Genomic DNA, 13,018 nt, shown 5'->3' with positions numbered 1-13,018 from the left:
CCTTACAATGCAGAGGGCGCGGTTTGATCCGTGGTCAGGGAACTAAGATCCCACATGTGGAGGGGCAACTAAGCCCGAGCGCAACAACTAGAGAGAGAAAACCTGCACATCACAACGAAAGAGCCTGTGTGCCGCAACTAAGACCTGATGCAGCCAAAAATAAAATAAAATAAATAAATAAATAATAAATAAATCTTAAAAAAAAAAACAAAATATATTGTGAAATAGTGCAATTCTCCACACAGTTTCAACAATGTATATTCTGGGTGATTTTTTGTTTTTGTTCCAAACAGGGCTTCCTATAGGAGTTTTTTAAAGTAAAACTTTATTGAAATATATTCACATGGCATCATTTTCATCCTTTAAATTGTACTATCATTCTGAAACCATCACCACATTCCAATTCCAGAACATTATTTTTATCATTTTATCCAAAAGGAAATCCAGTACCCTTGACAGTCACTCTCCAATTCCTCCACATTCCAGCCCCAGGTAGCCACTCAACTACTTTCTATTTCTATGGATTTGAACATCTGGACATTTCATACATTTGGAATCATACAGTATGTGGCCTTTTGTGTCCGGTGTTTTTCATTTAGTATTTTTCAAAGTTCATTCATGTTGTCACATGCCTCAGTACTTTACTCCTGTTCATGGCTAAAAATATTCCATTGTATGGCTGTACCACCCTTTGTTCATCAATTCATCAGTTGTTGGACATTTTGTTTGCTTCCACTTTTTGAATATTATGAACAACATTGCTCTGCACTTTTGTGTACAAGTTTTAGTGTGGATGTATTTTTGACTCTCCTGGGTGTATACTTAGAAGTGGAATTGCTGAGTCATATGGTAACTATATGTTTAACTTTCTGAGTAACCGCTCACAGTTCCTTACATGATTTTAATATCAGTCATGTGGCCCCATCACAACAGAGAACAAATTTCCCTCAAATATGCTTGTATTGAATAAATCTGGCTGCTTCAGACTTACAGTAAAATGTTCCAGATAATCCTGGCATCTTGAGGACCAGCCTTTGTTAACTCTGTCAAGTGACCAGTCCATAAAGGACTGATAAATTAGGTTCCTGGTCATCATTCTAAAACTTCTGAAACTTAAGAATCAATTCCTTTAGATCCTTCCCTTTCCAGTGTTTATCCTCTAGACACTCAGATACTTTGTCCCTCGTCTCTAGTTGTTGGTGGGTGTCCAGCCTGAGCTCCTGGAGTCATGGTTCCAGCATCCTCCTGGCTTTATAGTTCCTCCGTGTTTGGAAACCTCTGTCACTGTACTATATCCACAGACCACATCCTCTTTCATAAGCTCTTGATTCCACTCCAAGTTCCACTCTTCCCTCATCCTCATAGGTCTCTGCTGTACTCAGTTATACCCACTAAGGTCTATACTGCTGTCGGTCATGATCCCTGTGAGCTCACTCAGGGAAGGACCTAGATCATTCCTATTAATCATTGATGAAAGAACAGAAAAAGTACTGTACAGGGCTCTCTCTTTCATGTCTTTCCCATAGAGGTCGTATTTGGTGGCAATGTAGTTGAGAATGGCTCTGGTCTGCACCAGCTTCATCCCATCAATTTCAACCATGGGCATTTGCTGGAACATCAAGCTCCCTTCTTTTGAAAGAAGAAAAGAAATAGAGTGAAGTATTTGATGAATTACACCCTTCTAGGATGAAAAAATGTTGAAATAACTGCAGATATAAAATGAAACACTAAAATGATCTGGTGCACTTAAGCAGGATGGCATTTTGGTTTTAGCTTCTCTAGTCCTTCTTTTTCCTATCAATCTGCCTTTTACTTTTTAACTTATTATTTCATTTCTCTTTTTATTTCCCATTCAGATACATGGGAGGTCCCCTTTAATTCTGTGTCAATTTGTCTTCACGGATATTTTAGAAAGAAGTTGGAAGAAGCTGCAATAGGTTGCCATTTCAAATGGGAAGTTCTCAAGTAAGTCTCACATCATATAAGGCAGGTTTTGAGAGATTTCTATGTGGAGGTCCCTTTCCCTGCTCACCGAGTCTGCAATATTGCTAAGATGTTACCTTGTCAAACTTGCCAGAGAAAAGAATTCAAGGCAACTGCTGGGCCTGTTTCTCCCCTCTTCTTTCTAATGCATTTGTTTTCCTTGGGTGGGAGGGCTGTGTGGCATCCTGAACTGATACAGTCACTCACGGTGCAGAAAGGCAGGGAGTGCACAGAGAGGGCATTCACAGGGCACCGGGGCCGGTTCCTTTAGCAAATACTCAGAGTTCCAGCCCTTCCTAGTCCTGAGTGAGCTGCAAGGCCTGCTCAAGAAGCCCCACCCCTTACCTTTAACCATGCTTCTCCCTCTCCACTGACCCCACTCCCACCATGCACACACATGGCACTACTGGGGTTCAAACCTCAACTTATGACTTCTACTAGATCCTCCCATCAGAGGAATTTAGTTTCTTGGTCTTACCATTTCTTCACTTATCCAAGTCTTCTGGAGTTTTTATAAATATCTCTTCAAACTGGAAAGCAGAAATAGTCAGTGAATTTTTATTATTTCATTCCACAGCATTACTGAGCATGCATTCCACAGCATTTTTGTTATTTCATTCCACAGCATGGCCTCTGTCTGGTGCAGACTATGGAGACTGTAGGATTTCTGAGTTTGGCAGGATACACAGAGGACAGTGATCATGGCCACCTGGAAATTTAGATTAGAGCCACCAAGATAAAAGCATGGGTTGCAGCATGTAGCTGCTTATTTTGCAAGTTCAATTCACCTCCACCCTGTCTCCACCTCCGTCAGTGATTAGGTAGTGATTTGGGAGGGGGATATCACTGGAGGGAAGGGACTGGGAAGTTCTTTTAGTTATGGAGTTTTAATATCTCTGGAAAGACTTTCTCTCCCTGTGAGATCAGGACAGGGTATTGGGTGTCCTCCAGCATGGGGTATCCATGGGGCCACTGACCCCCAAGATGCTGCCACCAGGGACCTCTGCTGTATATTACCTCCCTCCATTCAATTTTATATTTTGAAAAGGGGTCTTGATGGTGAAAAGTTTGAGAATTGGGGGTTTCTAACTTGCTTAGTGGAACAGTTTATTGTGGCTCTACATGATCCCATTGGGTCAGACTATACAGACAGTGAGGTGTGTGGGCAACAATTTATAAAGCACCCAGTTCAAGACAACATAAGGGATGGTGGGTGGTCACTGTGGGAGGGTGGCCGAGGTAGGATGGGACTTGCTGGTGTGATGTTGCTTGTGAGACCGATGGAGATGGGGTTGTGAGGATCAGCCTCTGGGCCCAGAGAACCCAGAAGTCCTGACCAAGAGCCTCTGGTAAGCCTTGCCCCACACCCTCCTCAGTCAGGCTGGGCTGAAGAAGAGGAGGCCTGGGATCCTCTCAAAATCCCCCCCGCCTACTTCAGCCTCCTGTGCTGAACTCATCCTGCCTGGGGGCTCTGAACACATCCTTGAACCCCAAAGCTGGACCACAGCGAAAACTGTGGGTTGCTGATTTATAGAAATTAAACAACCTAAACTGGCACTGTTTGAATTTTTACGTACTTGTTTCTTCATGAACTTGATAACGGACAAGGTTAACGACCTGTGCATTCGTGAAGCAATCGAGAAAGTGTAATCCTGAGGCTTAGGTAAACATGTTGTTAGGAGGCTAAGCGAGCACACTAGAGGTTCCCTTTGCAGGACAACACCTCACCTGAAACCCTCCTTTACTGCTTGCTCTCCCCTGAGGGACCAGATCTCTGGAGTCTGTCCATGACTCCCTCCCCAGCAAACCCGCACAGAGTTGCTGTGTCCTTCTGACCCGAGTTAATAAGTGCTTTTCTCAGTGACACCTCTAGAGGGAAGCACTCAACAGAGTCCCACATGTGCTCCTGGGAATATGTCATTTTAACACTTTAAAGTGCTTGGGTGTCCTCCTAGGTGCTCCCACTCCTCTTTTAATCACATATTTACTTGTCTGCATCCTCACTAGAGTGTAAGCTGCCTGAGGGCAGGGACTGTGTCTGTCTCATTCATTTCTGTATCCCCAGAACTTAGGACAGAGCCTGGTACTAAAGGTGCCCCCCCCTCAAAAAATCATTGCTGAGTGAATATATTAAATCTTTAACAGATGGTTTGTTACAGTTGGCTCATTCCCATATTTGTGATTATATCAACTTTAACTACATTTATTTTCTAATATTATATACATTTATCCTTTTATTGTGGAAATTTCTAGCATGTACAAAAATAAAAGTACAGTGGTTCTCATACCCTTCACACAGCTGTAATAATTATCAACTCAAGCCACTCTTGTGTCATCTATACGCCCATCCACCCTCCCCTTCTTGTAAAAATGGAAGAAGATCCTAGATAGCATATCATTTCATCCTTATATACTTGATGCATATTTCTAAAACGTAGGAACTATTTTGAACATAAACACAATAATAAACCTAAAATCACACCTAAAATATTAACAGTAGTTCTTTAATAACTTATGCTCAATCAACAGTCAAGTTTCCACTTGTTGTATGTGTCACAAATAATATTTACAGTTTGTTGAGATGAAATCCAAATAAGGTTCACGCAACTGGATTAGTTGATGTTTTTTTTGTTTCCTTTAAAATTGAAAAAAAATTGTTTTCCTGCTCTTCCATGGACAGGATTATTTACACATTCCTTTGGTCAAATCAGTCCATTTCTTTTTTAATGTGCAGCTATTTTTATGTAATGAAAAATCATCCTCAGCTCCTCAAGTGTGGAAGTCTCCTAGCTTATACGAGAAAAGCACTTTGATAGTCAATTTAGATCCAAGTTAAGAGGACCTATCTCCACTCCAGCTGCAGCCAGGAGCCACCGGATGGCCACCATCCTGCCTCATGCGTTGACATAGTGAAGCTTGGGCTTTCCCGCCGTGATAGCAGTCCCTCAGTTACCGTGAAGCTGGAGGAATCAGACCACAGAAGCAAACTGCACTTTATAACGTACGTTCGAGCAGAAGGGGTAGCGTCTGCCTTCTTCGTGGCGGCATTGGAGGGGTCCCATGTGGTTCTTCCTTGGACCAAATTCTCAGCTATCAGTGGGCATCATTGTGAAATTGCACCAAACCAAGCCTCAGATTGCATCTGTCCTCACTCTGAGGACGTAAACAGAGCAGCTTTGTTCTTACACAGCTGTCACCTTGGGCCTGTGAGAGACTTTGAAACCAGAAAACTTCACTGACAGACAGGAGCAGGGAGCAGTGTCGGTCTTTGGCTGCCATTATGCACTTGTTCAAAAACATTAACTGGGGCTGAATCCTGCCTTGACTGTCCCCAAACCCTTCTAAATTCTCTCCACAGAAGAGGAAGCTCATTCCTTTTTTTCTATTGGAATTCTATATTTTTTCACTGCTGGGTGAATTTTATTTTACCATCTAGAGGAAGAGATGTTAGTACGTTACCTTTATAGTATATGGAAAGGAACTAACATATGTTTAGTGTCTACCACATAGTGGGCATTTCTCATTTTTATCCTCCTTTCATCTTCATAAAAATTACTTGAGGTAAATTCTGTTATATTCTAAGTTTACAGTTGAGGATTTTGATGTCTCTAGAGGTTAAGCGACTAGCCTAAAACAAGTGGGGAACCTATTCAAATGCACTTTTATTTGACACCAGTGTCTTGGAACTTCTCCATACCAGTGTTTGCCAACTATGGGTTGTGGCCCATTGTGGACTGTGAAATCAACACAGCGGGTTCTGACTGACATTTTTCAATTGCAATATAATAGTAAATACCAGGGTGTATGATACGTAGTAAGGCTAAGTACTTTTTGCTAAAACTTTCATTTTAGTTACAGTTATGTTGTGTGTGAGTGTCTGTAACAGAGAAGACCAAGCCTGGCCCAGGTTAGGAATGCAAACACATGGGTCAAAATATCTGTGTTAACAAAAATTGGGCAAGCTGGAAACTGTTAGGTGAGCCAACATAGGTTGTGAAAGAATTCACAGAAATATTATCAAGGAGAGAAAAGAGAGTTTTTATTTACTTTCCAAGAGAGGAAAGGGGTCAGACACATAGCGTGGCATCGGCACCGAAGGGTGGGAGTTTGAGTCTTTTACTGGGCTTCAAAGGGCAAAGTGCAGGAAAAGGGGGTGGGTTTATGTCTATTCTGGTCACAGCAGTACCCAGGCTGGCTGTGTCTCTACAGGATGTGGTTTTTCGGAGAATAGGCTTGCAGTCTTCAGTAATTTTCCTGTTGTTGGGTGTCTGAAAGAGATTTATAGTGGCCCTTGACAGGCACTACTCTATTGTGAACAATGTTAGATGGGTTTACAGAAAACAAAAACCAAAACCAGGGACTTCCCTGGCTGTCCAGTGGTTAAGACTTCACCTTCCAATGCAGGGGGTGCAGGTTCGATCCCTCGTCGGGGAGCTAAGCTCCCACATGCCTGCCAGCCAAAAAACCAAAACATAAAACAGAAGCAATAGTGTAACAAATTCAATAAGGTTTTAAAAATGGTCCACATAAAAAAAAAATCTTTAAAAAAAAAACAAAACAAAGTCTTGACTGAGGAAAAGCAAGCAGACATAATATTTTAATCCAAGCTCCTCTTATTATTTTGGAATATTGTTTCCTTAACTGTAACCCAGACCCCTAAGCTTCGTCTGCAACACTAAGGGCTGGTGCTGGGACTCTCTACTAATTTTACCTTAAAATCAAATTAAACTGTAGAAGCAACACACTTCATAAAACTGGTACTTCTTTAACTTTTTTTTTTTTTAACATCTTTATTGGAGTATAATTGCTTTACAATGGTGTGTTAGTTTCTGCTTTATAACAAAGTGAATCAGTTATACATATACATATGTTCCCATATCTCTTCCCTCTTGCGTCTCCCTCCCATAACTTTTTGATTATTCAGATATTATCAAATATATATATATGGCTTGTATAAATACTTAATAAAAATAAAGATTAAATATATACATCAATTTCAGCTTTTTTTTTTCCCATTTGGGAAAAAATACCGCTGAAAAATTCAATTTCCTCTCTCACTGAGTTGCCAACAGGGATAGAATGGGCCTTCTTGCCTCTGCTAACCTCTAGTGGTGTCAGCAATTGTGGTTAAAAAGAACAGAAAAAGCAGGTGGAAATGGAAGGGGAAAAAAAGAACACGCTCCTTGTGGAATACATGGAAATCCCAAACACGTTTTAGTTAGAAATGCAATTTAGACCACTGACAGGAAAACTCATTGATTGGTGGTGGTTAAATACCGTTTCCTCTCAAACAAAAGGTTGCCATAGCTGCAAAAATAACAACCATGTCATTACCACATTTTACCTGGGAAGCAACTAGAGTAAAGAATCTCAACCTAAATTTGCAACCCAGGAACTGCCTAAATCAGAGCTGAACTCAGGGCAGACCAGTAACAGATGTTACGTGGAGGCAGCCCTGGTTTATATCGTAAGTGCTGTTCACATCCCATTCTCTGGAGTTGTTACTGGAGAAGGGTATGGACCCAAGGACAGCCGTTATGAAGAGGTAATCAAGGCCGCCAGGGAGGTGGAGCGGTGATGCATTTTGTTCCAGGCACTATCTATATGGCATTGCGAGGACCAATACCCTCATTCTACAGGTAAGGAGACAGAGGCTCAGAAAGATAAAACTTGCTTCGTCACCGAGCTGGCAGAGCCAGACGCCAGGTCTTTCTGATGCCTGTTTCACCATATGCCTCTCACCCTCAGTGGCTTCCCTGCCCTGGACCAGCCACGATGCTGCCACCAGATGTACCTCTGTTGTGGATTTCTTGGCCTCCTACCTCACATTTGGCCGACTTGGAGGCAGATGTCATCTTCAGGGTCATCAGCACAAATCTCTACTCCCCGTTGCAGGTTTGGAAGGAGAGAAAAACTGAGATTTACGGAGGAGGGTCTGCTATGCGCCAAGCATTGAGCCTAAATCCACCACTGGATTCACAAACTCGCCTGATTTTTAATTTTTGTTAAATTCATTTCATGTGTGTGAATAAACATCTGTCTTTAGAGTTTATAGACAAACCGGCCACTGCAAGGGTATCTTTTTGCTCTTCTTGATGTGGATTCCCTGATTAAACAGAAGATGATTTTGGAAATTGTTCAGATAGGGGATAATCCTTCACATGAGAAAGGCTTTGTAATTCCATTCCCCAGGAGAGACCGGGGTTGCCCCTCCCTTCTGGCGGATCATAGAGACAGGTCCGAGGATGGGCAACACGGCAGGAAAGAGGCAGTGCTGTCTTGTAATAAGGAAGAACAAATCTGATTCCATCATAGATCTGGTCCTTTTCCTGCGCTTAGTCATGCTGGCTCTGCACCTTTTGTAAAAGAATGTTGCCTGTAGGCTGAAATACACAGAATAGCTCGTTCTCAAGACTCTGACCTTTGAAAGTATGGCACTTTTCCATTCATACAGAGATAAAAAGTTACAGAGGGGCTTCCCTGGTGGCGCAGTGGTTGGGAATCCGCCTGCCAATGCAGGGGACACGGGTTCGAGCCCTGGTCTGGGAAGATCCCACATGCCGCGAAGCAACTGGGCCCGTGAGCCACAACTACTGAGCCTGCGCGTCTGGAGCCTGTGCTCCGCAACAAGAGAGGCCGCGATAGTGAGAGGCCCGTGCGCCGCAATGCAGAGTGGCCCCCGCTTGCCGCAACTGGAGAAAGTCCTCGCACAGAAACGAAGACCTAACACAGCCAAAAATAAATAAATAAATAAATAAATAAATTTACAGAACAGAGAACAATATTTGTCTTGCTGGAGATGTACAGGAACACTGTGACCAGACCTACATGGACAGCTGCAAGAACAGAGGCTTCGCATCCCTGCTGGGGACTGGCCGGCACCAAGAAGTCTGCAGCCACCAGCCACACCCTCTCCCCTTTTGGTATAAAAGAAGCCTGAATTCTAACTCGGGTACGATGGTTCTTTGGGACACTAGTTCACCATCTTCTCGTCTGCTGGCTTTCTGAATAAAGTCTCTATTCCCTGCCCCAGCAACTCATCTCTCGATTTATTGTCCTGTTGTGTAGCAAGTATTATGAGCTTGGACTCAGTAACAGTAACACCACCACCACTACCAGGGAAGTGAAAGTGAATCACCCACCCCCCTCTTCCCACCCTGGGCCACCAGTCTAGAGGACCTGCTTATTAGAATGCCCTCACCAGAGGCTAGGCCAAGCAAGGAGGTCCCTGCAGGGCTGGAGTCAATGCCATCAGAGGTCATGCTGGGAAACGAGATGGAATACTCTCTCCCCAACAGTGTCTGGATCTTTTTAAAGGCTTGTGTTTTATAATCATTTTTTATTAACTTTGGAAGAAGAATGCGCCTCGGCCCTGGCAGGAGCAAGCCTGGCTTCTTCCCCTCGTCCGGGTCCTGGTTCTGGGAATCTCAGTCCTCAGGCTTCTCAGGGCCTCAATTTCCTCACCTGTGCAAACTCAAATGATCATATGTCTCTTGGAATGTTGTTGAAAGGAGTAAATCATATAATAGATATAGAGCGCCTGGAAGAGAGCCTGGTCCATAGAATATGCCTGGTAAATGTTACTTTTTTCTCATGACCTTTGTCTAAAGCAATCTCTAATCTCAATGTGGTGTAGTTACAGCATGAGGGACCCTTGATCCCTGATATATCCATACCTATTTCCTGGTACCTGGAATTCCTTTTTGAAGGGACAAAGCTTTTACTACAGTTAAATATGAGGCATAAAGGACAAACTGTAGAGAGAGGTTACATAAATCTGAGAACTAATTGTGAAGGGGAAGAGGGTTGTGGTTAGAGAATCCAGAAAGAACAGGATCCCAGTCGGCTTCTTGTGCAAGGATGGTGGTATGTACAGGGTCCTCCAGCCCAGGGTCTGTCTGTCAGCTCTGCGTAAAGTGCCTTTGGAGGTAACACAACAGGAGGGAGCTTACTTTCGTTAAAAACAAACGAGACAGCGTGTGAAATTGTGTCACATGCTGCAACGTGGATGAACCTTGTGAACATTATGCTAAGTGAAATACACCAGACACAAAAGGACAAACATCATATGATTCCAATTTTTACCGAACCAAACTTGGGTCCGCTTGCCTGCTCGCAGTAAAGCCAATCTACTGATGCTGGGTTGTGGTGAAGGAAAGTGCAGCATTTATTATAAGGTGCCAGACAAGGAGCCCGGAACAGTTCATGCTCTAAAAGCCCAAACTCCCTGATGGGTTTCAGGGAGGCATTTTTAAAGGCCAGATAAGGGAGGGGTGTTCCAGGGTATGTGATCAACTCGCGTACAATTCTCTGATTGGTTGATGGCAAGGTAATGGTGTCACAGGGGTTAATTAACATTATCAATCCTCAGGCTCCAGTAGGTCTGGGTGTTAAGTGCTCATGGTCATCAGGGAGTTAACTTCTTCCATTTGGTGGAGATTTTAGCATCTGTAAAACAACTCAGGAAAAATGCATCAGAAACTGTTAGCTAGGTATTTCAGAGAGGAACTAAAGCAGAGGACCTGGGGGAAGGGGCCTGTCCCCGGAAGTCCCCATAGGGTTCCACGCAGTTACACACTACGGTGATGTACCTAGAATAGGCAAATTCATGGAGACAGAAAAGAGAATAGAGGTCACCAGGGGCTGGGGTAAGGGAGATGGGGAGTTATTATTTAATGGGTACACAGTTTCAGTTTAGGCTGATTAAAAATTTCTGGAGATGGATAATGGTGATGGTTGCACTACAGTGTAAATGTGTTTTGTGCCACTGAAATGTACACTTAAAAATGGTTAAAACAGTAAATTTTAAGTCATGCATATTTTACCACAATAAAACACACATAAGAGACATATATACAAACCAGAGATATCTGTTATTTTACAAGAAGAAAATAATTTCCAGGAGGACCAGAATGCTCCTGATAGCCAACCAACACACCCTTAACCCTGGAGAAAAATCTACAAGGGAAGCTGTGATGGACTTAGAGAATGAACTTATGGTTACCAGGGGGGGAAGGGTGGAGGGAAGGGATAGTTAGGGAGTTTGGGATTGACATGTACACACTGCTATTAAAAACGGATAACCAGCAAGGACCTACTGTAGGAACTCTGCTCAATGCTATGTGGCAGCCCGGATGGGAGGGGAGTTATGGGGAGAATGGATACACGTATATGTATGGCTGAGTCGCTTTGCAAGTGCACAGCATTGTTAATTGGCTATACTCCAATATAAAATTTAAAAAGTTAAAAAAAAAGAAAAGAGAGAAGCTGTGATGAACACAGAACCCATGCTAGGAAAGTGGGGTGATGTTGAAAGCTGACTTGACTCATGAAACTATTAACTCAGGATCCATCATCAGTGCCCCCAGGGCAACTTCCCAACCTTTTACAAACTGGCAGAGAGAAGAAATGGCAATACTTGTAAGCCCTGGGGTAAACTAAGAGACTGCTCCAGCTGCAACCCATCCAGGACACACAGGTGGGAAAGCTCTGCGTTAGGGGGCCCAGAATATTCATGTTCAAGTACTAGAACAGTCTGCAAATTCCTGCCCTTTGGGAAAACTGCCAGTTGAATTACAGCTTACTTTTGCATTAAATCCTATTTTCTTGAGATCATACCTCAAAGTCCTTAACTGATTTAGGGTCTTCAGAGATTTCCCCAGCAGGAGCAGCGATCAACCTGAACAGGGAAGATTTGGGGGTGAGGGTAGTGTTCTAAAGCTTAAGTGAGATGCTGCTTGCACAACTGTCTAAATTTACTAAACATTATTGAACACTTTATATCAATTATCCCTCAGTGATGCTTCTTCAAACATAGCAACGTGGCATTTGTATAAACAAAGCCAAAAAAAATTGAGTTGTAAAGGTAAGATTTGTCCCCTTTATTATTGTTTGCTTTACTTCAGTAAAAAGTTTTATCCAAAAAACAATGCATCAAGTTCCAATAGCGTAATAATCTGAAGGAAAAAAGTCCACCCTTGCAAGATTTGGGGAGGATCCAATAGATATTGGATGGGAATGGACTTGGGGCAAAAAACAAAATACACTAATCATAGCATTATAATGGCTGCTGAGGGCTATGAATAGAAACACCAGGTCCAAGTTTGCTGAGAAAGATCTATTGTTAAGCAGCTTTTGGCAGGAAAGAGCTCTTTGCAGGAAAGAGCTCTCTGCAGGAGGCCCCTTTTATCTTGACACTAACCTTACACTAGGCACCCTCATGTTCAACTCATCTCCGGCCCTTGCACGCCTTTCAAATTTTTGATCACACAATACCTTGCCTAACCTGTTGGTTCTTTCCGTAGATGAAGGAAGTAGAAATGAAGAATGAGTAATTAACAGATGACCAGATCTCTTCCCTAGCTTCCCCTTCGGTAGTCTTGCGAACAAACTGTGTGAACAAGAGAGCATCTAAAGAAAAATCACGAGAAGTAGACAAGGCTGCACATAAGCCGGCGCACAGTGGGGGACGGCGACGACTCCGACCCCCCATCTCAATGCTTAACTGAGATTACTTCCCTTTTTCCCTTTAAAAACTTTCATGGCCAAGCAGAATATTTGGAGGTGGTTTTGGGGGGACATTGAGTCTACCATCTCCCCAGGTTGCTGGCATTCTGATTTTTTTTTTTTTAAACATTTATTTATTTATTTATTTATTTATTTATTTATTTATTTATCTAGGCTGCGCCGGGTCTCAGTTGCGGCATGCAGGGTCTTTCAGTTGCAGCACGCGGGCTTCTTAGTTGCAGTACGTGAACTCCTAGTTGTGGCATGCATGCGGGATCCAGATCCCTGACCAGGGATGGAAACCGGGCCCCCTGCATTGGGAGCGCAGAGTCTTACCCACTGGACCACCAGGGAAGTCCCTGGCATTCTGATTAAAGCAACTTTCCTTTCTACCAACATTTGCCTCTCTCAAGTATTGATTTTTGAGTGGCGAGCAGTGGACTTGATTCAGTAACACTATTTCTTACCTATCTTCAGTCTCCCAAACTGAACACCAGGCCACCGACAATTATATTGAGAAGACCATGGG

At 43.0% G+C, this 13,018-nt stretch overlaps 1 protein-coding gene and 1 pseudogene across 2 annotated transcripts in view; both read right to left on the bottom strand.

The window, feature by feature from the left end:
* Positions 1-226: 226 nt before the first annotated feature.
* On the bottom strand, positions 227-5,262 carry LOC309638173 (glutathione S-transferase A2-like; annotated as a pseudogene). Its single transcript, XR_014268553.1, has 4 exons — positions 5,181-5,262; positions 4,830-4,927; positions 2,462-2,513; positions 227-1,629 (listed from the first exon to the last, which is right to left on the bottom strand). The product of XR_014268553.1 is annotated as a glutathione S-transferase A2-like (transcript).
* Positions 5,263-11,769: 6,507 nt separating this feature from the next.
* LOC309637315 (glutathione S-transferase A4-like) overlaps positions 11,770-13,018 on the bottom strand; it is a 30,390-nt gene continuing 29,141 nt past the window's right edge. The window contains exon 2 of the transcript XR_014250476.1: positions 11,770-12,373. The gene's annotated coding sequence lies outside the window, so the exon portion shown is untranslated. The remainder of the gene's footprint in view (positions 12,374-13,018) is intronic.

This window comes from Balaenoptera physalus (assembly GCF_965194825.1).
Source record: "Balaenoptera physalus genome assembly, chromosome: 11".
In the NCBI taxonomy this organism is placed as follows: domain Eukaryota; kingdom Metazoa; phylum Chordata; class Mammalia; order Artiodactyla; family Balaenopteridae; genus Balaenoptera; species Balaenoptera physalus.
This window is presented reverse-complemented; position numbering and strand designations above follow the sequence as displayed.